Source organism: Oryctolagus cuniculus, chromosome 12 (assembly GCF_964237555.1).
Source record: "Oryctolagus cuniculus chromosome 12, mOryCun1.1, whole genome shotgun sequence".
In the NCBI taxonomy this organism is placed as follows: Eukaryota; Metazoa; Chordata; class Mammalia; order Lagomorpha; family Leporidae; genus Oryctolagus; species Oryctolagus cuniculus.
This window is the reverse complement of record NC_091443.1, coordinates 104,799,904-104,827,681: the sequence shown is the minus strand read 5'-3', so window position 1 is coordinate 104,827,681 and position 27,778 is coordinate 104,799,904. Positions and strand designations below refer to the sequence as shown.

The 27,778-nt window shown below is 53.1% G+C and overlaps 1 long non-coding RNA gene across 3 annotated transcripts in view; it reads right to left on the bottom strand.

Annotated features, from left to right (window-relative positions):
* Positions 1-27,778, bottom strand: part of CTXND1 (cortexin domain containing 1) — a 47,545-nt gene that overhangs the window by 8,149 nt on the left and 11,618 nt on the right. Inside the window, exon 1 of one of the 3 annotated variants that reach the window (XR_001792557.3) lies at positions 2,530-2,666. The exons of the other annotated variants lie outside the window; for them this stretch is intronic. This is a non-coding gene — a long non-coding RNA (cortexin domain containing 1). Of the gene's footprint in view, positions 1-2,529; positions 2,667-27,778 lie in introns of those variants that run through there. 3 annotated transcript variants of the gene reach the window in all.

Below are 27,778 nucleotides of genomic sequence, written 5' to 3'. Positions count from 1 at the left end.
CTGCATTCCTAAGCCCACACCTGGGCCTGGGGCTTGGCAGCACAGACCCCACACCATCACCGAGTGCTGCTCAGGGCGGGAGGAAGCCGTCTGGGTTTCACAGCAGGGCTCAGTCTGGCCTCTCACACTGGTTCTGAAATCCCAGACATAGGCCGACCTTCCATGAACATCAGCTCCCCTGCACTGATTGCATGGGCCAGACCTCTCCCTGTCTTGCCTGGGACAGAGACCGGGCCCCCTAACCTAGCATCATCATCCCAGGGGAGCGTTATCAGTGTCTTGCACATCCTCCTGGCTGGGATGAATGCCAAGCATGAACTCCAAAGAACAGATTTGCATTTAGGCCCTCCAGATGGAGTGTGGTTATTAACCTTAATCACCAGGCGGGCACAAGTCCCATTTGGATCTGAGCACGTGACACTAAGGAGGGAAGGCGGCCGTGAACTCAGCGGTAGCTCCCCAGGAGCTGGGCTGTGGCCCTTCTCAGAGGCCGACTCTGCCGGCCCCCACAAAACCGTGCTGTCTTTCAGCACGGAGCCTGCGCAAGCCAAGAGCTCCATCTGCCACCTTCTGGGGGAGGCTGGCAGTGGATTCGTTTTGGATGCAGGGGTTCCGACCCGGCTGACTCAGCGTCCTTGGGGAAGCGTGAGGATTCGGGGGTTGGATGGTAGCGGACTCAAGTGGAACAGAGCCCTGCCAACTGCTGTGGAGAAGCCAGGGGACACAGGACGTCTCCGATTACAGGAACGAGAAACAAGGATTCTGGGTTTTGGAGGAAAACAAGAAATAAGACAGTCACGATTCAAAGGAGGTGGAGATACACAAGGCTGGGGCTGGGCTGCTCTCCGGGGCTCGGCCATTTGAAGATCTCACCGCATCCTCTGTCTTTTGCAACTTTTTCTTGGGTGAGCCTGAGCTTGGCACAGCTTGGGTCACACTAAAATGCCAATTTGGGCAACATGATGCTTCCAAAAAAAAAAAAAAGACAACTTAATATATATATATATATGAAAGCATGTGTGTCACAATTTATCAAACTCAAACTCAATTAAGAAAACATTAGATTTGAAACCTGCTGGAAGCAAATAAGAAGAAACAAACAAACAAAAAAAGACCCTCAGCTTTTTGGCTTCATTGTGGGAATTTGGTTCCCGATCATCTGGCAGCCCCAGCACGACGAGTCCGGCAGGTCAGCCACGAATCTCCTTGGGTCCACCTGCTCGCTGTCTCTCTATCTGTTGGTCTTTATTCTCTGGGGGCAAGGTGGCTGTGAGGCTGAGCACCATCTGGCAGGTGCATTGAAGTGCAGTCTCAAGTACAGATAGCAGAATTACTGCCGGTGAGTACCGGCGCTCACTCAGTGTGTCTCCCCTCTGTGGAGTAAAACCCTGGCCAGCTGCTCTCTGCTGGTTCAAGCCAGGATGGACCCGAAGGTGCTGCCCGGTCCACAGTTTTCTTTCCTCCCTCAGCCAGCAAACTTGGCCTTGGAAGACAAGGATTTGCTTTCTCGGTTCCACATCTTGCCTCCATTTCTGCCGTGTCACTTGGCTTTCCTCGGGCACTTATGTAACGAGACAACCAAACACTGAGAGCTCTGTGGTCTGTGGAGGCTGGTGATGTGCTTGGAAGATGGGTCAAGGCCAAGGTCACCCAACCTCTGAGCGAGTCCACACCTTCTGTGCCACAGCATTCTTCTTTTTAAAAAAATTTTTTTCATTTACTTTTGCATAGTTAGAGAGAGAGAGAGAAAGGAAGGGAGGAAGGAAGGAAGGAAGGAAGGAAGGAAGGAAGGAAAGAAAGAAAGAGAAAAAGAAAAAGAAAAAGAAAAAGAAAGACAGACAAACATATCTACCATTCTCTGGTTCATTCCCCAAATGACCACAGCAGCCAGGGCTGGGCCAGGCTGAATCCAGGAGTCCATCTGAGACTCCCATATGGGTGACAGGAACTCAAGTACTCGAACCATCATCTCCTGCTTCCCAGGCCCATTAGCAGGGAGCTGGATCAGAAGCGGAGCAGCTGGGATTCAAAGCAGGTACTGTGCTATGGGACGTGGGTGTCCCCAGCGGTGGCTTGACCTGCTGTGCCACACACCAGCCAGCATTTTTCTTTATTTCTGTACCCATCTGCTTGAGCTGCTGCAACAAAGTCCCACAGACTAGGGCACTTCAACAATGCCCATTTAGTCCTGGAGGCTGTAACTCCCAGCACAAGGGCGGGCTGGGTTAATTGCTTGTGAGGGTCTCATCCTGGCTTGGAGATGGCTGCCTTCTGGCTGTGTCCTTTCCCGCCTTTCCCTGGTGTGGGCACCATCTTCTAAAGTCACCAACTCTGTTGGGTTGGGACCCACCATTATGGCCTCGTGTAACCTAGAAGCCCTATCTCCTGATATGGTCACACTGTGGAGTGGGGCTTCAACAGAGGAATTTTGAAGGCGAGGTCACGATTCAAGCCATAGCAGTAAGATCCCGGGGGCACCAGCACTACCCAGTACTACTACCTTGGCCAACGACTGTTAGGCAAGCTCACCTGGCCCACACCTGTTAGGCAGGTTCCCAGTGAATGTCACAAAGATGAGGACTGGTGGTTGTTCACTGCTTCCTTCCAGGCCTTCGCAGTAGGGAGATGAAGGGGAAGAGACAGCAAAGCCGCTCACCGCGGTGGGGACAGACAGCGGCTGCAGCGCCCCGGGGCCTCGCTGGAGTGGCTAGCATCAGAGCTGACGCACGCAACAATCAGCCGGTTCTAAAATTAGAAGTGCAGCCATTAGGAAGGGTGCCGTGTCGTTGTAGCCACCTCCCTGCTGACACACGGGTTAAGTGGATGGTGTTGGCGCAGGACAGAGGAGCCACCCAGTGTCGCGGTCACACCGACCCGCGGGGCTGCACCAGGCAGCCTCTCTCCTCTATCAGAACAATTAGCAGGCCTGTCCGTGGGAGGCTGTCGGACTCCCAGCATTTTACAGGCATAAAACATGCTGATGAAGCCCATCAGCGACAAGTTCTGGCTGCCCTTCAACTCCGAGGGCAGAGCCGGGGGCACAGGAGGTGGAGCCTGGGCCCCCGGAGGGTTCTTCCGGGGCTTCGAGGACGAATCGAGCTTGTCTGGCTGGACTTTGAAATTTCCTGGGACTGCTGACCCCTTTCTTCCTTGCATTGTCTGTCTTCAGGCAGGACGGCGTGCACTGCCATCCCAGGCCCATACCACCTGTGTGTTTCTGGAGCAGGTGCGTTGTTTCCAGGGCGACACATGGGGATGGATTTCTCCAGGGTGACCTCTCCAGTGACTCATTCCCAGAGTCTCACCCACACCTGGTCTGGATGACTCAGAATTTGGATGTTAAGACTGGGCGACGTTGGAAGGGACTGCGCGTGTGCAGGACAGACCCGAATCTCTTGGGAGTGGCAAGGAGTGGCTGAACAACTGGGCCCTTCCTATCAGTCCCCAGTTCAGCACTGGAACCCAAGGACGTGGTTTTGTGCCACCAAAGGGCCGGTGCAGATATGATTAACTCAAGGATCTTGCAATGGGGAGACTGTCCTGGGTTACCTTGGCAGCACTAAATAGCATCCTGTGAAATGTGATCTCATGAGAATGAGACGGAGAGGTTTTTGACCACAGCACGGGAGAAGGCAACGTGAGGGGTGTGGCCAGGAGCCCAGAAATGCCGGCAGCCTCTAGAAGTGGAAGAAGCCAGGAACGGATTCTCAGCCTGGAGCCGCGGAGGGCAGCAGCCTGGACTGCAGCACACCTTGATCTCGGAACACCTTGATCTCGGCTCCTTGGGATGCGCTGTGAACCCCTGATCTCCTGAAATGGGGTGAACACAAGTGTGTGGCGATTTGTTATAGGAACAGAAGGAAAAGAACACAGAGAGAGGCTTAGTGGGCTTAGTGGGCTTTTAGAGTTCTCTGGATTCTTGCAGCCACAGGTGATGCATGGCGTCTACTACCAGTGAAGCGCGGCTCCCTGCTGCTGTCAGACAAAAACCAAAGCGAGCGTGGAAGCACTGTGCCCGGGCTCTGAGCATGGATTCTGTCACACAGAGCCAGCCAGCAGAGAAAGACGGCGCACAAAGATACAGATAGCATGCAGTCAGTGGTCTCCTTGAGGCTGTAGCACCGAGGACTGAGGCGGGGACCACGGTGACACAGGAGCTGTCCAGCCCTCTCTTCCCGACCTGCTGGTCTACCTGGGCGTGCAGTCCCAGCCCTGGTGGTGGCAAGGGCAGCACGGAGAGAAGTCACATCGAAACCATCCGTGGAGGCCGTGAGAGAAGAGGGAGGCTATGGCTCGTCCCTGGAGCGAAACTTGGGGCAGCCTTGGCGAACTTTGATCCCTAGCGGAATCACTGAAGTACCAGATTCTCTCTCTCTCTCTCTCTCTCTCTCTCTCCCCCTTTCAAAAATAAATTAAATCTTTAAAAAACAGAAAGAGCAGTAAGAAAATGCAAGATAACATCGCCTGCCGTGAAACGCCATGTGCTATCTTGGGAAAACCCACAGGAGGCACACACACGGTCAGGGGTTCAAATCTCGGGTGCACTGGTGAAAAACTGGCCTCTACCAAGCCTCAACCTCCTCGACTATAGAATGGGGCCACTGATGCCCGTCTTGAAGGGTTTCCACCTGACTCATGGGGAAATTGTCTTCTCTCGCCCACAGCTTGTCCCCGTTGGCACAGGGACGGAGCGACAGCGGAAGGACCCGGCCACTCCCAGCTTCAGGTCCCCCCTGGCCTGCTCCGAGCCTGCTTGCCAGCTCCCAGTTTCGCCAGCTTTGATGGCCCCATGCTGGGACTTGCTTCTGCTGGATTCAGCTTGCCTGGGGCTCCCCTCTGCTTGTCAGCAGTGCTTGTCCCCAAGCCCTGTGCAAGGGCTCAGGGACCCTGGGTGTACGCCAGGCCCTGGAGCTCCTTCTGGGTCTGTTAACCCCACCTACGCTGCACTGGCCCCTCGCCCCTGGGTCTCCCTGATCTTTCCCATCCCGGACTCCTCCCCAGGGAGGCTGCAGCCTGCTCTTCCCTCTGCAGGGGGGAGGATGACTACAGAGCTCCTGAGAACTCGGGCCTCTGGGAGGAGAAGGCTGTGTCCTGTCCACAGCCTGCCTCAGATACTTTCAAGCTTCCTGGAACTAGGAGAGAGAAACCTTCTTACCCCAGAAATAGAAAAAAAAAAAAAAAAAAAAAAAAACTTGAGATGAATCTGACTGCTCAAGCAACTGGGAACTGGGACAAGGATTATACTTGGAACAGGAGTTTCAAGACGAGAGAAGAGGATAGAAGACATGATTATAATAAAGACAAAAAATAGAAGAAAAGTTCCTGGAGCTGAAGAAAACTTTGCATTTCTTGCTTGCAAGGACACCTATGATCTCAACATTTGTCCCTCCAAACTTGGGATTTGCGGTCCGTAGAGTCTCATGTCAGTGGTACGAAGAGGGCGGACAGCTGGTCCAGTGATGGTGTTCAGAGGAGAGGCCTTGGAGAATTGATGAGATTGGGCAGGGCCCACACGATTGAACACCGCGGGGGATGCTCTGTACAACCTCTGATGCTCTGTACAACCTCTGGGCTCTCCCAGCAGGAGCGGCGTCATCAGAAGCTGGGGACACCAGATCTTGGGCTGTGAGCCTCCTGAACCGTGAACCAAAACCCCTTTTCTCTATCAAGCTACGCTGCCTTAGGCATTTTGTTACAGGAGCAACAAGCTGACTGGTAGAAGGACTGACCAAATAGAAGGCATTTTTTTTTTTTGACAGGCAGAGTGGACAGTGAGAGAGAGAGACAGAGAGAAAGGTCTTCCTTTTGCCGTTGGTTCACCCTCCAATGGCCGCCGAGGCTAGCGCGCTGCGGCCGGCGCACCGCGCTGATCCGATGGCAGGAGCCAGGAGCCAGGTGCTTTTCCTGGTCTCCCATGGGGTGCAGGGCCCAAGCACCTGGGCCATCCTCCACTGCACTCCCTGGCCACAGCAGAGAGCTGGCCTGGAAGAGGGGCAACCGGGACAGAATCCGGCGCCCCGACTGGGACTAGAACCCGGTGTGCCGGCGCCGCTAGGCGGAGGATTAGCCTAGTGAGCCTTGGCACCGGCCTAGAAGGCATTGTTAATGGAGAGCGACCCTCAGCTATGTTTGTCTTGGGGATCTCTGGTTTCAAAGATAAGGATGTCAAGAGAAAGAGAAAACAATGGATGCTGTGCAGAGGGGAAGGGAGCGAGGTGCACGGGCCGGCTTCGCGGTCTCTGCAGCACCAAGGCTGGCAGAGCGGCAGTGGCTGGGAGGTTCTGCAGGGGAGGATCAATTCCGAGGGCGGCAGAGAGACTTTCAGACACTTCCGGATCTGAACCACCTGCCCTGTGCGTGCGAGACACCTGCACACCCTGCAGCAAGAAAAATCGCCTGAAGAGGGAACTCTGTCGCCCACAGACCAACCCAAGGGAAGATGTTAAGGGAGACAGCGACAGGCAGAGAGTAACAACGAAGCAATAATCTGCATAAGTAATTATAGCAGGCATAAAACATTGTGGACGGTAAAATAGTCATCAATAAGGCTGACATAACCAAGGCTGTGTAGTAATAACGTGTCTGGCTGGTGCCACGGCTCACTAGGCTAATCCTCCACCTGCGGCGCCGGCACCCTGGGTTCCAGTTCCTATTGGGGCGCCCGGTTCTGGTCCTGGTTGCTCCTCTTCCAGTCCAGCTCTCTGCTGTGGCCCGGGAGTGCAGTGGAGGATGGCCCAGATCCTTGGGCCCTTCACCTGCCTGGGAGACCAGGAGGAAGCACCTGGCTCCTGGCTTCGGATCAGCACAGCGCTCCAGCTGCAATGCACCAGCCATAGTGGCTACTTGGGGGGTGAACCAACGGAAAAAGGAAGACCTTTCTCTCTGTCTCTCTCTCTCTCTCACTGTCCACTCTGCCTGTCAAAAAAATAACTTGTATCTAAAATTCCATCTCATTCCAATAAAAAATCAATCGTGGGAAAGGTGGATGGAAATTAGAGTATAATTTTTATGTTAGTTGAGGGATGCCATTCAATATTTCATTTAAATAATGTTTAACTTGTCTATTTTAATATTGATAGAAAAGCATAGGTTCGTCTTTATGTTTGGAAATTAAAGACAGTACTAGTCAAATGACATAAAATATTTGAAGGCTATGAGAAAACTTCAAAAAGCTCAGGGAAAGTGGAATTAAAGGAGACGTTTATTTTAGTGTAGAAAGTATTGGTGCCCACGTGTAGATTTCTCATAATACACATTTTCCAGAAGACCCTCTTTCTATGAAGGAATTATGCATGTTTTTCAAAATCTCTTTCATCAAAATAAATTTATCTTTTAATTCCACTTGCCCATGAACTTTTTGAAGTACGTTCATGTAATTGCTAAGTTGAACAGACAAATTCCTTGCCTGCAGGGAATAGACATTATTTTCAAATGTTCATGAACATTTACAAAAATTGACTTAATATAGATTTGCAGAGAAAACATCCATAAATGTGAAAACATAGGAATGGTGCATTTCTGACCACGGAGGATTTAAACCCATACGTTTCATGATTTAAACAACATTAAAAAATAATTACCGAGTCAGGGAGAAAATGAAGCCGCAATTATAGAGTGCTTGGAAAATCACTACAATGAGCAACTGCATGTAAAAACTCACAGAGCGAAGTGAGTGACAGCTGTTCGCCGCACTCGGAGCAAAATCACATCTTTCATCAGGGAACAAAGGGGATTACATGCAGAAAAAGAAGGGTGTTAGACAGACAGCATGAGGACGATCTGCAAGACGAGGTCCGCCGAGGTGAGAACTTGAGCAAATCACCATCGACAAACGCGAGCGTCGACGACATCGACGGAATGCGAAAGAAGCCCTAGAGCAAGTTCTCTGGCACACCCTGAGCCGGACAGCGTTCCAGCAGGGTCCATCTAGAAGCGATGAGCCAAGGCAAGCCTGCGCTGTTAGGAAAGAGACGAGGGAGACCCCCCACCCAGGCACAGAAATGAAAGCCACGAGGCGGCAGAGTTCTGGACAATGCCCCCGACACCCCGAGAACTTCCATGGCAGGTATGCGTTTCTCGAAAGAGGCGGAGGGGCCCGACTGGCCGAGAATGAAGTGGGGAGCCCCCATAACGCCATCTTCCTGGGCTGCTTGTCCAGAGTGCAAACTTGGTCCAAGTTGGGCTGGAGTCCCACAGCCGGACCAAGGTCAAGTCCATGGAGCTGACTGTGGCCTCCAGCTGGAGCTGCCCTGGGCAGGGGCGGGGGTTGCCTGTCTCGTGGTGAGACCTTGGGGCACCTGGTGGCCACTGCCGCGCCCTCCTCGCTGGCCCATGCCGATTTGCTACTTTGGCAGTAGGTGCATTTCCTGTGAATATTTCCATCAGTCGGCTCATGCACCAGGATCCCCCGTCCTGAGTTTTTCTTACAACTGCAGGGGTCTGTGTGGTGCCGGCTTGTGAGGAAGGGGCCCGCTTACTCACCCCTGCCAGATGGCACAGCCCCCGAGGACAGAGGCTGACACTTGGCCTTGGAAGCTGCCTGGCAGCCCCTGGCCGGCGGCTCTGAGTGACTGGTCCTTCAGGGCGTGGGAGGCAACCTCCCAGCCTTCCTCAGCCGTCCGCCAAGGCTCCTGGTGTCAGATCTCCTTCGCTTTGCTTATACATGTGGGCCCCGCTGCTGGGACACTCGCTAGCTCCCAGGGTGGCGGCATGGGATGGTAGCACCAGCCATCCAGAACCATCCGTCTCTCGAGAGAACTCAAATCACAGCCAGGACCTGCCCCGCCCCTACTGCCTTGCGTCCTCACGGCGACCGCACTGCAGGTGCTCTGTCATGTTGTCTTGTCTCCCTTTGGCCTTCGCATAGGGAGTTCAATTTCTGTCCCTTGATTCTTGGGGAGACGGGGAGGAGTCAATCAGTCCTCGCTCCCGGAGCTTCCCAGGGCCTCGTGCAGCTGTGCCAGCAGCACAAGCCCTGGAAGCTAAAGAAAATTCTAGAAAACTGAGGCGACACTCCTCAGGATGAGACCCAGCGGGGTTTCCAGTAAGCTATTTTCTTAGTATCAATTATGATTTCGTCTTTTCCCAATATTATCTTTGGTCTCTTCCCTGTCAGTATTTGATAGAAATCCTTCAACACACAAAAGGTCAGAATATGGGGCATATCTGTATATTGATTATCCAGGTTTAACGTCTTCTACTATATGATATGTTTGTTTCTCTTTTACAAAAGAAAGAGAGGGGCCGGCCCTGTGCCGTAGCGGGTAAAGCAGTGCCACATGGGTGCTGGTTCACGTCCCGGCTGCTCTACTTCTGATCCAGCTCTCTGCTGTGGCCTGGGAAAGCAGTAGAAGATGACCCAAGTGCTTGGGCCCCTGCACCCACATGGGAGACCTGGAAGAAGCTCCTGGCTCCTGGCTTTGGATCAGCGCAGCTCCGGCCGTCATGCCATCTGGGGAGTGAACCAGTGGATGAAAGACCTCTCTCTCTCTCTCTCTCTCTGCCTGTCCTTCTCTCTCTGTGTAACTCTCACTTTAAAATAAATAAATAAATAAATCTTTTAAAAAAAGAAAGAGAACAGATGTAGTTGAAGCCTAGGACATGTTCCTGCCGGACCCCCGGCCCACTTCCCTTCACCCCAGGTGGTGACTGTCACAGTGTTGATGAGAATCATTGCTGTATTTTTATATTTTCTGCTCTACAGGACCCTTCCAAAGTTCATGGAAAATGGAATTCAAAGAGAAGTCTATCCGGGAGCAAAGAACATTGAAACCCATGCATATGAGGGGTCTTCAAAAAGCTCAGGAAAATACTTATTATGCAAAAAACTATGCACACATTTATTCAACATTTTTAGACCAAAATAATCTTATGTTTTCATTCCATTTTCCATGAGCTTTTGAGGACCCTTATTCAGACACCACGGTGAACATTATTTTCTATGATCTTTAAAGCTTTTAATAAATGCTATGGTTGCATTTGCATCACCTTGCAAACTTTTTTGATGACTTGGAGACTTTTCCCCCGGATGGCGGTGCCGCAGGCAGAGGATTAACCAAGTGAGCCACGGCGCCGGCCCCAGTCGATGTGGTTCTTAAGCACAGGTTAGGTGCCTGTGTGCCCTGCTCTCTCCTGCCATGGGTCAAAGAAGCACAAGGCCCTCACTAAACGCGGGGCAACTGCTGGCACCATGGCTTTGGGCTCCACACGGGACGCCAAAACAAACCCCTGGTGTTCCTAAGTCACCCAACATCAGGCACTTTGTCGTAGATTAAGACATGAGATCTCACCAATTTTCCCTCCCATCCACACCCTCACCAGCAGTCCTTGGACGCCCTTGAACTTCACAACCGTGGCAGGACCGGGCTCTGGTGCCATCCCGGGAGGTGTGAACGCTGTGTTACTTTGTATCTAACTTCTGTTTCTCTGCTTTCCGAGGCTGTTGAGCTCCTTTGCAAAACTGCACTGGGCATTTATTTTTCCCCCTTTTGCATTGTTGCTTATTGGGCTGATACTGTTTGTTTTCTGCGCTCTGTTCTAAATATCCTTCCTTCTCTGGTCTGACTGTGAGTTTCAGTTTTCTGCATAAAATCTTATTTGTTCTCGTTCAGACATTTTAAATTATAATGCACTGTGTATGCCTCACTAACCTTTTCCTTTATAATGTATGCTTTTTGTGGTTTCTTAAATTTTTCTCCTGCCCAGATGTCATCAATATATTCTCCTTTATGTATATTCCAGAATTCTGAAATTCTGTTTTCCACATTTAGGTCTGGAATCCATCCGGGAGTGAGTTTCCCCACAGGGTTTAGATTTCTGCCTCCCCGCGAGGACTGGCGATCATCCCCTTCCCGTTTGTTCACGGTGATCTGTGATGTGCTCCTGGTTCCCACCTACACAAGCATCCGTTTCTGGGCTCCCAATCCTTTCAAATTTACTTACTCTCTAGCTCTGTGCCAGTCCCACTCCGTCTTAAATTGCATGAAGAAGGAGTCATAGCACATCTTGCAACACGCCAGTCCAAGTTCCCTCCGCCCACCCTGTGATTCTTATTCAAGAGTACCTTGCATCCTCAACTTCAGAGATACACAACACTTCGCTGGGTTCATGAAGAACTCCGTTGAGAAGCTGACTGGAATTGCAATGAATTCATAATTTCACTTGTAGACAATTATCAGTCTTCACATTCATGAGAAAGCTACTCAGACCCCATTCATGTTCGTCAATCACGTTCTATAATTTTCTTTACATAAGAAAAACACATTTTCTGTTTATTTATTCCCAGGTACCTTGTGGTTTAATGTTGAGGTCTTTAGATCTCTCTCTCTCTCTTTGACACTGTATACTGAGCCATTGCTGTTGCGACACACAGGACAATATGGACTTCCCTCTGTGGATTTTAAATCAAGCAAACTTAGTGAGTTCTCTTATTAACTTGTATTTTCTGTTTAGAAAGTCATGGTGTCTACAAAGAACAGTTTTGTCTCTTTCTCTGTTTTCATTCTTTTTTTCTTTTCCTGTTAAGCTGGCTCAGATCCTGAGCAAAATGATGAGTGGAAGGAATGTAGTGGGCACCTCACCCTGTTCCTTGTAGCACCAACCTTTCAGCTGGAAACAACGGGCATTTGGAGGCTTGTGTTACCTGTAGTCCTCCTGCTCTCCTTTTAGTAATTTTTATTGTTCTTTGGCTGGCTTCTCAAGGTGATAGCTTGAAAAGTTTATTTTAAATCTTTCTTGCTTCTAGCCGGCGCCGCGGCTCAATAGGCTAATCCTCCACCTTGCGGTGCCGGCACACCGGGTTCTAGTCCTGGTCAGGGCGCCGGATTCTGTCCCGGTTGCCCCTCTTCCAGGCCAGCTCTCTGCTGTGGCCAGGGAGTGCAGTGGAGGATGGCCCAAGTGCTTGGGCCCTGCACCCCATGGGAGACCAGGAAAAGCACCTGGATCCTGGCTCCTGCCATCGGATCAACGCGGTGCGCCGGCTGCAGCGGCGGCCATTGGAGGGTGAACCAACGGCAAAGGAAGACCTTTCTCTCTCTGTCTCTCTCTCTCACTGTCCACTCTGCCTGTCAAAAATAAAAAAAAATCTTTCTTGCTTCCTAGAAAAATAATTTTTCAGACTATGAGTTTTTCTCCAAGTCTGACATTTGCTTCACTCCACATATTTTAGAAACCATTTTCTTAATTGCTATACATGCTAGCTTTTATTTTGATTTATGGCTTGGAAAGACATTTTTCCAAATTATTGAATAGAAATTTTTACTTGGGGCCGGTGCTGCGGATCACTTGGCTAATCCTCCGCCTGTGGCACCGGCACACCAGGTTCTAGTCCCAGGTTGGGGTGCCAGATTCTGTCCCAGTTGCTCCTCTTCCAGTCCAGCTCTCTGCTGTGGCCCGGGAGTGCAGTGGAGGATGGCCCAAGTGCTTGGGCCCTGCACCCCATGGGAGACCAGGAGGAAGCACCTGGCTCCTGGCTTCGGATCGGTGCAGCACCGGCCGTAGCGGCCATTTGGGGGGTAAACCAACACAAGGAAGACCTTTCTCTCTGTCTCTCCCTCTCTCACTGTCTAACTCTTCCTGTCAAAAAAAAAAAAAAAAAAGGAAATTTTTACTTGGGGTTTCTTCTTACTGGTCATCTCCAGTCCCCGTGCACTTTGGTCAGGGCACGTGGTCTGTGCGGATCTTATTTTGGCATTGCATGGTGTGCATGTGTTCCTGTATGTGTGCCTGTGTGCGCGTGTGTGTGCATGTGTGTGTACATGTGTGTGTGTGTGTGTGTGGTCAGTTTCTTGGAGCTATTTCGTGCCCGTGCATAGCAGTAGTCTTCTCAACGCCGGTGACTGCACTAAGCTTTCTGATATTTCGGTTTTTTCTGTAGAGCCACTTTGTTATCTAATCCTTTTCACGTTGCCCTTTGTCTTTTCTGGTTTGAATTTTTATATATTTCTTTATTTCACTGTGTTCTCTATGCTATTTCCTGAATGGCTCCCAGATTAAGCACTCATGGGGAGAATGTTTCGAAGGCATATCTGTTATACACATACACATGGGGGAATCAGCATAGGTGGGCGTCACCTCTTCTTCAGTTTCATTCACATGGAATCACACACCGTGTACTTTTTGCCACCCAGTTAAGGAAATATATATATATTTGCACCCATCCAAAGTTCATTCATTCATTTTTTTAAAGATTTATTTATTTACTTGAAGGCAGAGTTAGAGAGAGAGAAGAGAAAGAGAGAGAGAGAGAGAGAATCTTCCATTCACTGGTTCACTCCCCAGATGGCTGCAATGGCCGGAGCTGCGTCGATCCGAAGCCAGGAGCCAGAAGCTTCTACTGGATCTCCCACACGGGTGCAGGGGCCCAAGGACTTGGGCCATCTTCTACTGCTTTCCCAGGCCACAGCAGAGAGCTGGATGGGAAGAGGAGCAGCCGGGATGTGAACCGGCGCCCATATGGGATGCCGGCACTGCAGGCGGCGGCTTTACGCGCTACACCACAGCACCGGCCCCTGAAGTTCTTGCTTATTATTGCATCTACCCGGGAGACCCTGATGGCCTTCCTGACTCCAGGCTTCAGCCAGGTGAGCACGTTTGATTGAAACACCCAAGCCGTCCTGCGGGCCAGCGAATTTTATTTTCACCATTTTTTGCGTCGGTTACGCCGCTCCTGAGCCTGTGGCTCTGTCCTCCAGGCCTCTCATCGAATTCTCTCCTAGGCTGCGTTCCCCCACACTTCTCTCCTTGTGCTTGTCCTTTCACAATAACCGTATTTGCCCTGCTATGCACCACCTCTGCGGGTCTCTCCCTTCTGTCCTGCTTGCTTTGGCTTCCAAGGTCTTTGCCCTTCTTTTCAAACTGCCGGCCGGTCGCGGGGCTCGCTCTTGCTTCGGAAATGTCGTCTCAGCACTGCGTGAAATCCGCTCCACTGTGCGTCCCCATTAGCACATGATTTCCCTGCTGTCCCTCCCTCCGCCACCATCCTTTATCATTGGAGGCCGTTTGTTCTAAGCGCGCGGCTCGCTGGCATGCGGCGCGTCCTTGGATTTGTTTGTTCTGCTCCCTTGGATAAATGAAGGGGTAGACTCAGTGCCCACGGGCAGCTCCTTCAGCAACTGCCTTGGTTACTGAGATCCCAGCCATCTTATCCACAGGCAAGGACCCTCCGGGCATGGTGGGCGCCAGAGGTGGGTGCTCGGGCCAGGAACAATAGGAGGGGTTCACCTTCTCCTCCTCCTCTCACCCCACCTGCCGGCTAAGGTGGGTAGCTCTGGGTGACTGTGGAGGTGAACCCCAGCGGCAGCCAATAACAAGAGATCAGGGCTGCTCTGGCAGGCTGCTCCCTGGGGGGGCCGGGCTCAGGCCTCCCTGCTTGTTCTCTGATAAGCATCACTCAAACTACTCTCTCCTCTAGACTCTGTCCCTGAGGTCTGTTTACTGTTTCATTTTCATTTTATTTGATGGGCAGGGAGACAGAGGGAGGGAGGGAGGAAGGGAGGTGGGAGGCAAGGAGGGAAAGAAGGAGGTAGGGAGGGAGGGAGGGAAGGAGAAAGAGAGAGAGAGAGGAGAGAGAGAATCTTCTATCTGCTGGTTTACTCCCCAAATACTTGCAAGAGTCAGGGCCAGGCCAGCCTGAAGCCAGGAGCCCTGAACTCCATCTGGGTCACCCCTGTGGGTGCCAGGACACAAGTATTTGCACCGTCACCTGCCACCTCCCAGGGTGCACAGTAGCAGGAAGCTGGATGAGAGGCAGAGCAGCCAGGACTCCAACAAGACCCTCGGATATAGGGTGCAGGAGACCCGAACAGCATCCTAGCCACTGTGCCAGATGCCATACTTAGGTCTGAAACAGCCTAACCCAAACCCCCTGCAGGGGGCGTCTTCCACTGCGCCACTGCGGACAGCTGCGCACTCTGTCAACAGGGGCCAACCTTGGGCACAGTCTGAACCCATCTGCACCAGGTCTCCCAGAAATGCCTGTGCTTTTCAGCCTCACCAGTGCTGCTACAGACGTCTGCATTTATTTATTTTTAAAAATTTATTGGGTAATTTCAGCAACTCAGTAAAGGGAAGACCAAAGGAAACATCTTACTATTTGGAAATGGACAAAATTTTCCCCATCTCTCGGCTCCTCTGCCCATGTACTTGTCTAGTGTTCATATCTTATTGGCAGGCATCATGGCTTATTGAGTTTTACTGAGTGCAATTTACAATTTTCTTTTGTTTTTTATTTCTTTTTAAAGATTTATTTATTTGAAATTCAGAGAGACAGAGTGAGAGATAGAGAGAGAAAGACACACAGAGAGAGGTCCTCTATCAGCTGGTTCACACCCCAGGTGGCTGCAATGGCCAGGGCTGGGCCAGGCCAAAGCCAGGAGCTAGAAGCTTCCTCCAGGTCCCCTACATGCATGCAGGGGCCCAAGTGTTTGGCCCATCTTCTGCTGCTTTCCCAGGTGCACTAGCAGGGAGCTGGATTGGAAGTAGAGCAGCTGGGACCTGAACCAGCGCCCAGATGGGAATGTTGGTGTCTCAGGCAGCAGCTTAACCCATGGCACCATAATGCCAGCTCCCCAATGTTCTTTAATGCATAAGGCTTGGTTAGTTATTTTCTAGATAGCTATATAGACATTTCCCAGATCGACTGATGAGCTCCTGGAAGGACTGTCTAGGGTTTGTGAATTGATAGGACTGCATACAGCCAAAGCAGTGTAACTGAATGGCGTCCTGCTGGCGGGCGGTGGGATGGTGCCTGCAAAAAGCCCCTTTGGGTGGCGGGGGTGGGGTAGTGTCTCCATTGATAAGAGTCAGTTCATTCAGTCCCTACTGCTTACATAGTCACAACCTCCAAATGTCACACACAGGGGCGCACACTCACTCTATCAGGACAAACTGTGCAAGACTTGGATGTGGGATGCAAGGATTTCTACAAGACCCGGCTGTGCCTCGCTGGGTGTGCCTGCGCCTGGCGGGCCCAACCTGGGACTGCCGCATTCTCTGGGCTCTGTGCTGTTGTTTGACCTGCTCCCGACTGTGGCCTGGATGACTGCCCTGCTCTGGAGGGCAGATGAAGCTGGCTGGCTGAAAACGGATGGCTTGCGTCTCCTGGCACTGCCAAGAGTTTAACCTGGGAGCAAAGATCACCCCAAAAGTTTCCCTTTGATTGCCCCTGCAACAGAGAGAGCAGAAAGATTCATAGCAGGTGTATTTGGGGGCAGGAGGTGAGCGACCTGGGCCAGAAAACACAAGCCCAGCGACTTCAGAACCCAAGTGTTCCAGGAGAGCAGGCTTGCACGGACGTCACACAGAGAGCTGACCAAGGGGAGGATGTCTCCCAGGCTGGCGAGCGCCTTCCGGGGGGTACGATTGTCTACAACACCTTTATGGGACAGGGTGTGCAGAGAAGAAGCCTGCAGATTAATTTGAAGAACAATATTTTTGGGAACAGATAAGGAAATACATTTGCAGATAAAGGACAAATGCTTGGGGTGGGCGCACGGCTCAGTGGTGAAGTCGCCACCTGGGACACTGCATCCCCTATGGGAGGGCCTGCTTTGAGTCCACTTCCGCTCCAGCTTCCTGCTAATGTGCACCCTGGGAGGCAGCAGATGGTGGCTCAGGTGCTTGGGTCCCTGCCACCCACGTGGAAGACATGGATGGAGCTCTGGGCTCCTGGTTCCAGCCTGGATCAGCTCAGGCTGCTGTAGATATTTGTGGCGTGAACCAGCAGAGGGAGGAATCTCTTTCTCTCTGTGTGTCTGGCTTTCAAATAAAATGAAGAAGAAGGAGGAGGAGGAAGAAGAGGAGGAGGAGGAGGAGAAAACACAAAGGATTAGGCAAGGTTGCTCCAAATGGCTAAGACGGAACAGACCCTACGTGCACAGCCCCCAAGTCCAGCTGACCTGGTGGATAGGGGAGCTCTTCTGTGTGCAGCCCTCCTCGGGCAGGTGCGGGAGGAGCGCCCTCACTCTGCAGGCTCGGGCGGGGCAGCTGGGTCTCCGCCTGGGTGACACTAGCAAGTTCTGGATGCACATCGGAATGCTTCTTCCATGCGATGCGGTTTGTTTTCCCAGATGTCTTGGAGCCAGCTCTCCGAGACCGGGGACGTTGCTATAACGAGTACTTAGGAACAACCAATGTGCTGTCTGGGTTGCTCACTTGGTGCCCGCTGAGGGCCCGAGCCGGCTGTGACCTCACTGGGTGGGAGGGGCGGGGCAGCTCTTTGGGCCTCTTTTATAAGGATCCTAAGCCGTTCTCGGGGGGGGGGGGGCTTTGCCCTCGTGACCTAAGCAGCTCCCCGAGGGTGCATTCTCACTGCTATTGCAAGGACCTGGGCTTCCGGCATCTGCAGGGCGCTCACTCAGACCTCAGCTCCCACTCTGCCGCCTGGCTCTGCCCTCACGGCCACGGCACAGCCACCTCGGCCACTCTAGCGCAATGCATCTGCATGCGGGTCAAGACTTTCCCTTCTTGAGAACTACGCTCGGACACTCCGGCAGGCCCGGAGGAAGCAAGGTGAGGCATTGCCATGGAAAGCCCCTCGGCCCGCCGACAGGCAGAGCGAACCGCAAGGTCATTATTTTGCCGATGGCCGAAGCAATCATTTTGCAAGTGTCTAATCGGAGCGGGCGGGCATTCCAGGAGGAAGGGTGCCGTCTTCAGCACAGTGCCTTCCTTGTTCCTCGTTCCTGAACATGGAGTCGGGCTTTGAGGGCGGAAGGGTGTCCTGTGGCACTTGGGGCAAGGTGGCCTGGGTGGCCCACAGTGCAAGCTGCTGGCTGCCCTGGGTTGATACGGCTTCTCACCACTGCTCCTTGGCTGGTAGTCGGGGCCTCTTGCCTCTTCTCCATCTGGCCCTGGTGGCCCTGCACCTTATGCCAGGCTTGGTGATGCCTGTGCGGAGGCCCTGTGCCGGCTCAGTGGCCACACAGAAACCAGGAGCAGCTTGAGAATGCTCAGCCTAGTGCCAGCCTCATTCTGACCGCTGATGCTGCTAAGCCGTTGTGTTGTGGGGCGTGTGTCCACTTCACCTGAGCTGCCAGGTGCTATCAAGCTGCTATCAAGCTGTGGGTAGGACTGATTTTCTATTTTAATGTAGCAATGCCTTCTTTCCATTCCTGATGGTGACTTCTTCCCTCCTTCCTTCTTAGTGGCCTTTTCCTTCCTGGCTTTGTCAGTTTTATGAAGCTTTGAAAACTATCAGTTCTTGAGTTTGCTGTATGTTTGTTTGCTTTTTGAAAAGATTTATTTGTGATTTATTTAAAGGCAGAACAACAGAGAGGGAGAGGAGGAGGGGAAGGTGGAGAGAGAGAGAGAGAGAGAGAGAGAGAGAGAGAGAGAGAGAGATCTTCCACCTGCTGGTTCATTCCCCAAATGGCTGAGCCAGGAGCCAGGAACTCCACTCGGGTCTCCCACGTGGGTGGCAGGGGCGCAAGCACTTGGGCCATCTTCCGCTGCTTTCCCAGGCACAGTAGCAGGGAGCCGGATTGGCAGTGGAGCAGCTGGGACCGGAACCGGCTCACCAGTATGAGACACCAGCATTACAAGGATGGCTTAACCTGCTGAGCCACCCTGCTCTCTATTCAGCTGATTTCTCCCAGGGCTCCCAAGTTCCTGCCTTTGGGTTTCACCTGCCATTCTTCCGACCTCACCGAGCTGCGGGCTCCCATCATCACCAATTCCACACCTTTCTTCCCTTCAATGCAGAGGGAGCCCTCAATGACCCTCTACATAGAGCTCTATAATCCCCAAGCTCAAAGTCTTCTCCAGTTTATACTGCGATTTCTTCTAAATCCTGGAGATTTAGAAGGCTGCGGCTTCATTTCCAAATATCGCGAGATTTTCTGGCTCTCTTCCTGCCACGGATACCTGGTTACTCCCGCGGGGTGGCCGGACCAGTGCTTCTCTGTGCCTAGGTCTCTCCTGCCTGCTTCTCCCGGGTCCATCTTTCTGTTCCACTGGTCAAGGACCCCCAGCCCTTTACGCCTCTTGAGCGTATCTCCTGCGTCACCTCGAAGCCGGGAGAGGAATTAGGAGACAGGGTGTTGCCTTTCTCCCTCTGCTTTCTTCCCTGTCCCCTGCACCACTATTTAAAAACAGCCCTGCACTGGCTTCGTCCTGCATGCAGCTAATCGCTCATTAAGGACACGAGCCTGGCTCTACACCACGGGAGAAATTTATGAGCCAGCGCCTCCAACTTGGCTTGTGAAACGCTAAATGAAGAAGGGGACAAGGGAGTCGGGGACATTCCTGCTGGAGGACAAAGGCCCTGGCTCACCAGGCTGCAATCGGGCCGCGCAATCACACTCACTTCAATGCTAAGGAGTGTGGAGTCCTGGGGCCCTTCTCCGTGCATGGCCGCTGGGGCCATCTCACCCGCTTCAGGGCTGACTGTCGCCCGGGGTGAACCAGGCTCAGGGTCACACACCAGGAGTGAACAAGCAAAAGCCCGTACCTCCCTGAACTGCAACCGGGTCGGTGCCCACCGAGCGTGGCAGCTGCAGCACCTGTGTGGGACTTGTATCTTAGAGAGTTCACTGTCCCGGGTGCCCGGACTGTGTGGTTATCAGGGTAAAGGGGCTCACAAAGCTGTCCCAGGCTCAGGGGTGCAGCGGGCCCTGGCCATGGGGACCAATGACTGTCCTGGTTGTGGCTGGACAGAAAGGCTTGGGGTGGGCGTGAGGGGAGCGGGGCTTTGGGAATGAGGGGGCATAGGATGAGCACTGCACAGGGGCAGCCCGCAGAGAGGGGCCGGGGGCTGTGAACTGAGCAGTGGTGCTGCGATCGTGCAAAGCAGGGGACGAGAGGGGTGACCCTCCTTCTGAGCACCTCCCTCCCCTTGGAGTCTCCGAGGGGGCATCTGCAGAGTCTGCTGTGTCTGGAGACAGCTGCCCATCTCAGACCAGACCAGTGGCCAAACTGGCTTCGGCAAATCAAGCTTGTGTTTCTAATGCTATTCTTTTTTTTTTTTTTTTTTTTGACAGGCAGAGTGGACAAGTGAAAGAGAGAGACAGAGAGAAAGGGCTTCCTTTGCCGTTGGTTCACCCTCCAATGGCTGCCGCGGCCGGCGCACCGCGCTGATCTGGAGCCAGGAGCCAGATGCTTCTCCTGGTCTCCCATGGGGTGCAGGGCCCAAACACTTGGGGCATCCTCCACTGCACTCCCGGGCCACAGCAGAGAGCTGGCCTGGAAGAGGGGCAACCGGGACAGAATCTGGCGCCCTGACCGGGACTAGAACCCGGTGTGCCGGCGCCGCAGGCGGAGGATTAGCCTAGTGAGCCACGGCGCCGGCCAAGCTTGTGGTTCTAAATCTGCCTACAATGTCCTCGGTGGCCCACACCCAGTTATTTCCCTTTTACATGACCAACCTCTGGCAAAGCGCCGTCAACAACAACACAACTGCAATGGGAAGAACCGGTCTCTCTTCTCCAAACACCAGAACCAGGTTGAGGCGCACAGATGGGTGGTGGGAGCCCCGCTCAAGCTACCCTTTCATACAAGCCCCTTAAAGGCACAGGCCTCACTAAACCTGGGCTGCCCTGCCTGCACTCCCCCCACCGCCCCACAGCCGCAGCGGGCAGTTCCTGTACTGTAAGACAGTCAGGTCTACGCAGGCACCCGTGCCCTTGCAACAGTCCAAATGCCAGAGCGCTCCCCACGTGACAACAGAGGCAGGCACCTGCAGAATGCTCACTTGTTGCCCGAGGTGCCCTGGCTAACAGACCCAGGCGGGTATGCCGTAATGACTGAGGGTCGTGCGGGGTGCTCCACCAAGTTCAAGGAAAACAAACTTCACAGACAAGCTCATTTCAGTGCAGCAGAATTTTGAGATCCATGCACGGTTTTTCATAATATGTTGTTTTCCCTGAACTTTTGGAAGATCCCTCGTATGCAGGGATTTTATAGTTCTTCATGCCAACATAAATTTATCTTACATTTTTCTTTTTTAGAAGATGTATTTTATTTACTTGAAAGGGGGGGTCTTTCATCTGCTGGCTCACTCCCCAAATGCCTGCAATAACCAGGGCTGGGCCTGGCTGAAGCCAGGAGCCAGGAGCTCCATCCGAGTCTCCCAGGGGGGTGCAGGGACCCCAGCACTTGAGCCGTCATGTGTTTCCTTTCCAGGCCATTAGCAGGGAGCTGGACCAGAAGTGGAACAGCCGGGACTCAAGGCGGCCCTCCAAGATGGGAGTCCAGTGTCTCAAGCAGCAAGTTAACCCATTGTACCACAATGTAGCCCCTGAATTCCATTTTCCCCATGAATGCTTTGAAGTCCCTCTGTACGTCCTGGGACACAGCATCCGGGAGGGTTCAGTTTCCAGCTGTCTGACTCCAAGCAAGGGAACTCCAGGCCTCAGTTTTCTTATCTTTAAAATGGGTATAATCATATCCCGAAGAATCTCTCTGGGTCTCTGAGAATAATAAATGAGAATACGTCTATGGGGCTCAGCATAGTGCATGACAGAGCAAACCCTTCAATGCGCATGTCAGTACTTTCTTAGTGGGTTTATGGTTTCTCTCCACAGGTGTCACCTCCTCCAGTCTGGCTGCAGGAGCCAAGACGCTCCGGTCCCCCAGGCTGCAAACTGGGCCTGGCTCTCGGTGCTGGCTTCCCCAGAACAGAACCTCTGGTCTTTTCTGCCCCGGCTCCAGTCTCCCCAGGCTCCTGCCTCCCCACCCAGAGGGAGCCCAGGAAGCTGGGGGCTGCACCACGCCATGCTCAGACCTCAGGGCGTCAGGGGCTGGGGACAGGGGAGACCAGGAGGAAGCCCACCTCCTGCAAGATGACTCAGAGCCCCCCAGGCAAGCTGCGAGCTGCAAGCCATGGACGTGGCTGTCTGGGGAGGCATGACTCACCTTGCAATTAAAGGCTGCTCTAATGCAGACGGCTTCAATGCTGTGCATGCCCAAGCTGCAGGGTTGGCCCCGTGGAGTGAGTGCCTGTGGCCCTGGGAAATGCAGGGACTGTGCTGCAAGCTTGGGGGGGTGTTCAGGACCGGGGGTCACCAGCACGGGACTCCCTGCTGCCCCTCCAGCCTCAGCCACAGAGGACAGGAGCAGCCTCCCAGATAGGAGCAGTTTGGCTGGCGTGCAGCTGAGTGACCTTGAGCAAGACGTCTCTGAGCCGGGTGCCCGCCAGCCAGAGACACACGTTGTCCCCCAGCACTGAGTCCGTGGGTGCAGGGCTCCAGGTCAAGGTCAGCCGCCGCACAACCTCCTCGAAGCATCTTCCAACCTCTGATTATGGATTTTGAAAGCTGCTCCTCTGAGGCCATGGGGGCACTTGGACAACCAACTGTTGGCCATGTTTCGTGCTGCATCGGCAGGGTGCTGGGGGGGTCAGGGATGGCCACGGCTCAGGGCAGAGTTGGGTCAGGGCAATGAGATGGGGGCACATCTGACGCACAACATCTGGGAATAAAAACTGTGGTCCCACACTTTGGACGCGCTCTGTGGGGGTGCTGTGGGGAATCACCTACTGCTGCCCCTGGTGCCTGCCTGTCTCCCCCACCACTGCTCCGCAGAGCAGTTGCACAGGCAGTTCTGGCCATGAACCTGCCTTGTGTCTCAGCCGTGGCCTCCTCCACAGGGTTGGAGGCAGTGAGTGTGGAGAGCAGTGGGCTGGGGTAGGGGGCAGCCCCCAGGCTTGGAGCGATGGCTCTCTGCCTCTTGCAGGCTGTGTGACCTGGAGCAAGTCGCACGATCTCTCTGTGCCTTGTAGCCAGGGCCCTCCCCACCCCCCAGCTCCTCCAGGGTGAGGGTAGTGGGGAGATGGGGAAGCCAGGGCAGGGGCTCTGGCACTTGCTGGGCTGGTGAGCTGCAAGGCGCCCCTCCCGCAGTCAGAATCAGTGCACAGCTGGGCTCCTCCGTTTGGGGTATTCTGGAAGGTAGCCTTTCGGGACTGGCAGGGAGCTGGTGGAGATCCTGAGCCCTATAAGCCTCTCTCTCTCTCCCAGTACCTGAAGCTGCATGTCAAGGCAAACGGTAGAATCGACCCAGGGCAGGTGCCCCCCGACAGGTGCACACAGGCCCCCTGGGCAGCACGGAGACCAGGACAGCTGCTTCCTAGGCTGGGCACCACTGGAGGAGCTCGCCCTAACTTACTCTAGGTTTTGCAAAACCTGGTCGCGGGCTGGGTTGACAGGACCAGCGAGGCATGCTGGGAGGGGCGCGGGGCAGCTGTGCTAGGCCCAGTTCCGGTCTGCCGCCTAGTGGTTCTCCTGGTAGCTGAGCCTGTCGGGATGTTGTCCGGGGATCTGCACAGTTGCCACTGTATGGTTCCAGTGTTATGACCCAGCACCGCCACCACTGAGCCCCCATGGCTACAGGAATGTGCCAACCCCTTCCTCTCTCCAGCAGCCTTGAACGGGGGCCTGCTTTTTCTGGCTGGGTGGCCTGGGTCACTGCCTTCAAATCTCAGTCTTGCTCATCTGCAAAGTGGCGACACAACCACGGCTGCGGCAGGGCTGGTGGGGAGGGCTGAGAGCGCTTACTACACACGAAGCACTGAGAACAGCGACTGGTCTGTAGCGAGCACCCCATAGACATCCCTCAAACACCTTCCTGCCGAAGCTGGGAGCCATACTAATTCTTGGTGTCCCAGAACATGAGTGATGGATCAAGCTGGGAGGGGCATGGGGTGCTGCTAAATCCCTAGGGGAACACCCCTGGCCATGGGTGCCCTCGGTTCCTACTGCACTGGGACACCGGGAAGCAGGGTTGGCTGACAGCAGTGCATGCTCTTTGTCCCGCCTATGAGGTGAGGCTGGTTTCCATGTCTGTAAGTAGTTGACACGGAAATGTTGTAGGACACTCACTTTTCAGGGCCAGCTCTGTAGCACGGGAGGTTAAGCCGCTGCCTGCGAAGCATCCCATTTCAAAGCACCGATCTGGGTCCCAGCTGCTCTGCTATCTATTAATGTTCCTGGAAGGTGGTGGATGGTGGCCCAAGCGCTCGGGCTCCCGCCACCCACGTGAGAGAGCCGGGTGGAGCTCCAGCCCCTGGATTCAGCCAGGTTAGACCTGGCTGCTGTGGCCATCTGGGGAGTGAACCAGCAGACGGAAGATCTCTCTCTCTCTCCCCCACCCCGCTTCCCGCTCTTTCTCTCTCTCTTCCCATCCCTGTTGCTCCAGTCTTCAAACAAATAACTACATCTTTTTATAGAAGAAATCCACTTTCAGGGTCCGGGACGCGGCTGCACCTCTGACTTTGCACCACGTTTGTGGCCACTTCTGTACTAGAGATGGACTCAAGTCATTGCAATTGACCCTCCTGCCTGCAAACCTAAAGTCCTTCCGCCCTGGCCCTCTCCAGGAATAGCATGCTGATTTCTGAACTGGAGGTTCCGAGAGATTAGCTGTTTTACCATCAGTGTTCCCGAGATACTCGTGTTTTCTTCCTGAAATTATTACTCACGCATGTGTGACAGTCTGCTACTGTGCAGTGCGTATTCACCCACTGACGCGCGTCCAGCTCGGTGGGATGTACGGGCATCTCTTTGATGTGTTGATTTGATTTCCTTTAGATGGATACCCAGAAGGGAGACAGCTGGGGCATGTGGGAGATCTACTTTTATTTATTAAAATTAAAGGAAATTATTTGAGGAGCAGAGAGATGGATACAAACAGAGTTCCCATCTGCTGGTTCTATCCTCAAATGCTCATGACAGCTCAGGCTGGACCAAGACCAAAGCCAGGAGCCGGGAACTCCATCCAGGTCTTCCGTGTGAGTGCAAGAACCCAACGACCCGAGCCATTCCTGCTGCTCCTCCCAGGCTGCCATGTGAGGACGGAAGAATCAGGGGACTGGAACCCAGGCACTCGGATGTGGGCCCCGGGCATCTGAACTGGCAACATCCCTGCTAAGCCCAAAGCCCTCCCAGATCTGTTCTTAGCATTCTGAGGGATCTCCATACTGTTCTCCAGAGTGGCTCTACTAATTTCCATTGCCACCGACAGTAGATAAGGGTCCCTTCCCTGCGCGTCCCCGCCAGCACTGTTACGCTCTTTTGGATAGCAGCCATTCTAACTGGGGTGCGATGAGACCTTGCGGAGTTCTGACTTGCATTTCCCCGATGTCTAACGATGTTGAGCGTTCTCCCAGAAGTGGGTGGCCCATTTGATTTTTGTCTCTTGAAAAGTCTCTATTGATATCATTCACCCATTATTACATTGGAATATCTGGTTTTTTGTTACTGACTTTTTTTTCAAGGTCCTTACGTGTTCTGGATGTAGTCCTCTGTGAGCCGAATAGTTTGCAAGTATTTTCTCCCGCCTTGCCCATTGTCTCGCCACTCTGTTGATCTTGTCTTCTGCTGAGCTGAGATGTCCTTCAGTGATCACCCCATTTGTCCATGGTTGCTCTTGTCTGTGCTTTTGGGGCCTATCCCAAAACCACTGTCTATCCCAATGTCTAAAAGTGTTTCCCCTAAATCTTTCTTTTTTTAAGATTTTATCTATTTATTTGAGAGACAGAGTTACAGAGAGAGAGGTGTTCCATCTGCGCACTCACTCCCCAAATGGTTGCAACAGCCAAAGCTGAGCTGATCCAAAGCCAGGAGCCAGGAGCTTCTTCCAGGTCTCCCACGTGGGTGCAGGGGCCCAAGCACTTGGGCCATCTTCTACTGCTTTCCCAGGCCACAGCAGCTCCACAGGGAGCTAGATGGGAAGAGGAGCAGCCAGGACTCGAACCAGCACCTATATGGGATGCTGGTGCCACAGGCAGAGGCTTAACCTACTATGCCACAGTGCTGGCCCCATGGAATGTGCTTTTTTACAAAATATGAAAACAATGGGGCTTAAGTTCTAGAACCCTTCACTGGCAAGGGCCCTTCTGGGTCTCCCACTGGTCACACACACACCTTTGGACTCTGCCCACACTTGACCCTTGGCCTGAAAGGGCCCCCTCATCTCTGTGGCTCCTGTGACACTCATACTGGCTTGATGTGGTGGATCAACACCCAGGAAGACAGCCTGAACTCCCGTTACACTGTATTGTGTGGGCACCAACACAGGCGGAAGGACTGCCGTCAGTTCAGAGAGTAGTTGGGATGTGTCAGAACCCAGGAGAAGCGGAAATGCCTAGAAATCTTGCAGCTCAAACATGAACTTGAAGTGAGAACTCACACGAAATTCCCAGCAATGAGTGAATAAGCGAAAGAAAACATTTCTAAGCCAAGCCAATACAAGTCAACGTTTGATCAACGAGGCAAGAAGATTGATAATATTCCTGTTTCCCATGGAAATGATTTTACAAAGACAGTTGGTGTAGGAAGAGACCAAAAATCAGACAGAAAGCTCAAGCAAGACAAATATCATACAAGTGGATGAAGCAGTTAACTTAACAATTACAATGATTTTTGATAGATTTTGTGACTTTTTTGTTTTTTAAAATAAAATATTAAAATCTTTTTGTTTGTAATTTGCTGTGCTAATTTTCTAATCTTAAATACTTACTTTGGTGCTTTCATTTTCATAATTTTTTTTGACAGAGTTAGTGAGAGAGAGACAGAGAGAAAGGTCTTCCTTTTTCCGTTGGTTCACTCCCCAAGTGGCCGCTACGGGCCGGCGTGTTGCAGCCAGTGCGCTGCGCCGATCCGAAGCCGGGGCCAGGTGCTTCCCCTGGTCTCCCATGGGGTGCAGGGCCCAAGCACTTGGGCCATCCTCCACTGCCTTCCCGGGCCACAGCAGAGAGCTGGACTTGTAGGAGCAATCGGAACTAGAACCCGGGGTGCCGGCGCTGCAGGCAGATGGTTAGCCTAGTGAGCCGTGGCACCGGCCTCATTTTCATAAATTTTTATTAACTTTTTTTAGAGATTCATGGGGGCCTGTGTTGTGGTGTAGGGGGTTAGAATGCCACCTGCAATGTGGGTAGCCCACATAGGCACCAGTTCAAGTCCCGGCTGCTCCACTTCCGATCCAAATCCCTGCTAATGGCCTGGGAAAGCAGTAGAAGATGGCCCAAGTGCTTGGGCCCCTGCACCCACATGGGAGAACCAGTGGAGGCTCCTGGCTCCTGGCTTTGGCTCTGCTCAGCCCTGGCCATTGTGGCCATTTATGGAGTGAACCAGCAGATGGATTCTCTCTCTCTCTCTCTCTCTCTCCACCTCTCTCTCCACCTCTCTCTCTACCTCTCATTCTATCTGTCGCACTGTCTTCCATCCATTGGTTCACTCATCAAACCTTGTAAAGGCCAGTGCTGGGCTGGGCTGGGGCTAAGAGCCTGGAACTTCATCCGGGTCTCCCATGTGGGTGCAGGGGCCCAAGCACTTGGGCCATCTTCTGCTGCCTTCCCAGGCACATCGGCAGGGAGCTGGATGAGAAGCGGACCAGCTGGGACTTGCACGACTGCTCTGTTACGGCATGCTGCTGTCACAGGCGGCTAACACCAGCCCCCATGATTTTGGGTTACTTTACTAAGGGGGGCTCCCCAAATTGCCTAGGAACCTGCTCCCCCAAGAACCATGTCTTTCTCCACTATTCACTGGTTTTACCTGTTTGGCCAGGCGTCCAGATGTGGACTTGGCTCAGGTCCCCCTACTTAACAGACCTGCAAGCCTACTCCACTTGTTAAATCAAGCTGCGCGCTCAGCCTGCTCTGGGGCTGCCTGCTGACACCACCCCACTCCCCACCATGTAAACGGCTCTGAGCAACGGAATCCGCCCCATCAGTGTGCAGCACGAAACGTCTCCCAGGAGGGTTCCCCTCTGGAAGCCCCGAGAACGTTCCAGACATCTGCCGTGGGGAACAGGATGGTAGAAGCTCATTCTGTTTCACTGATAAGAG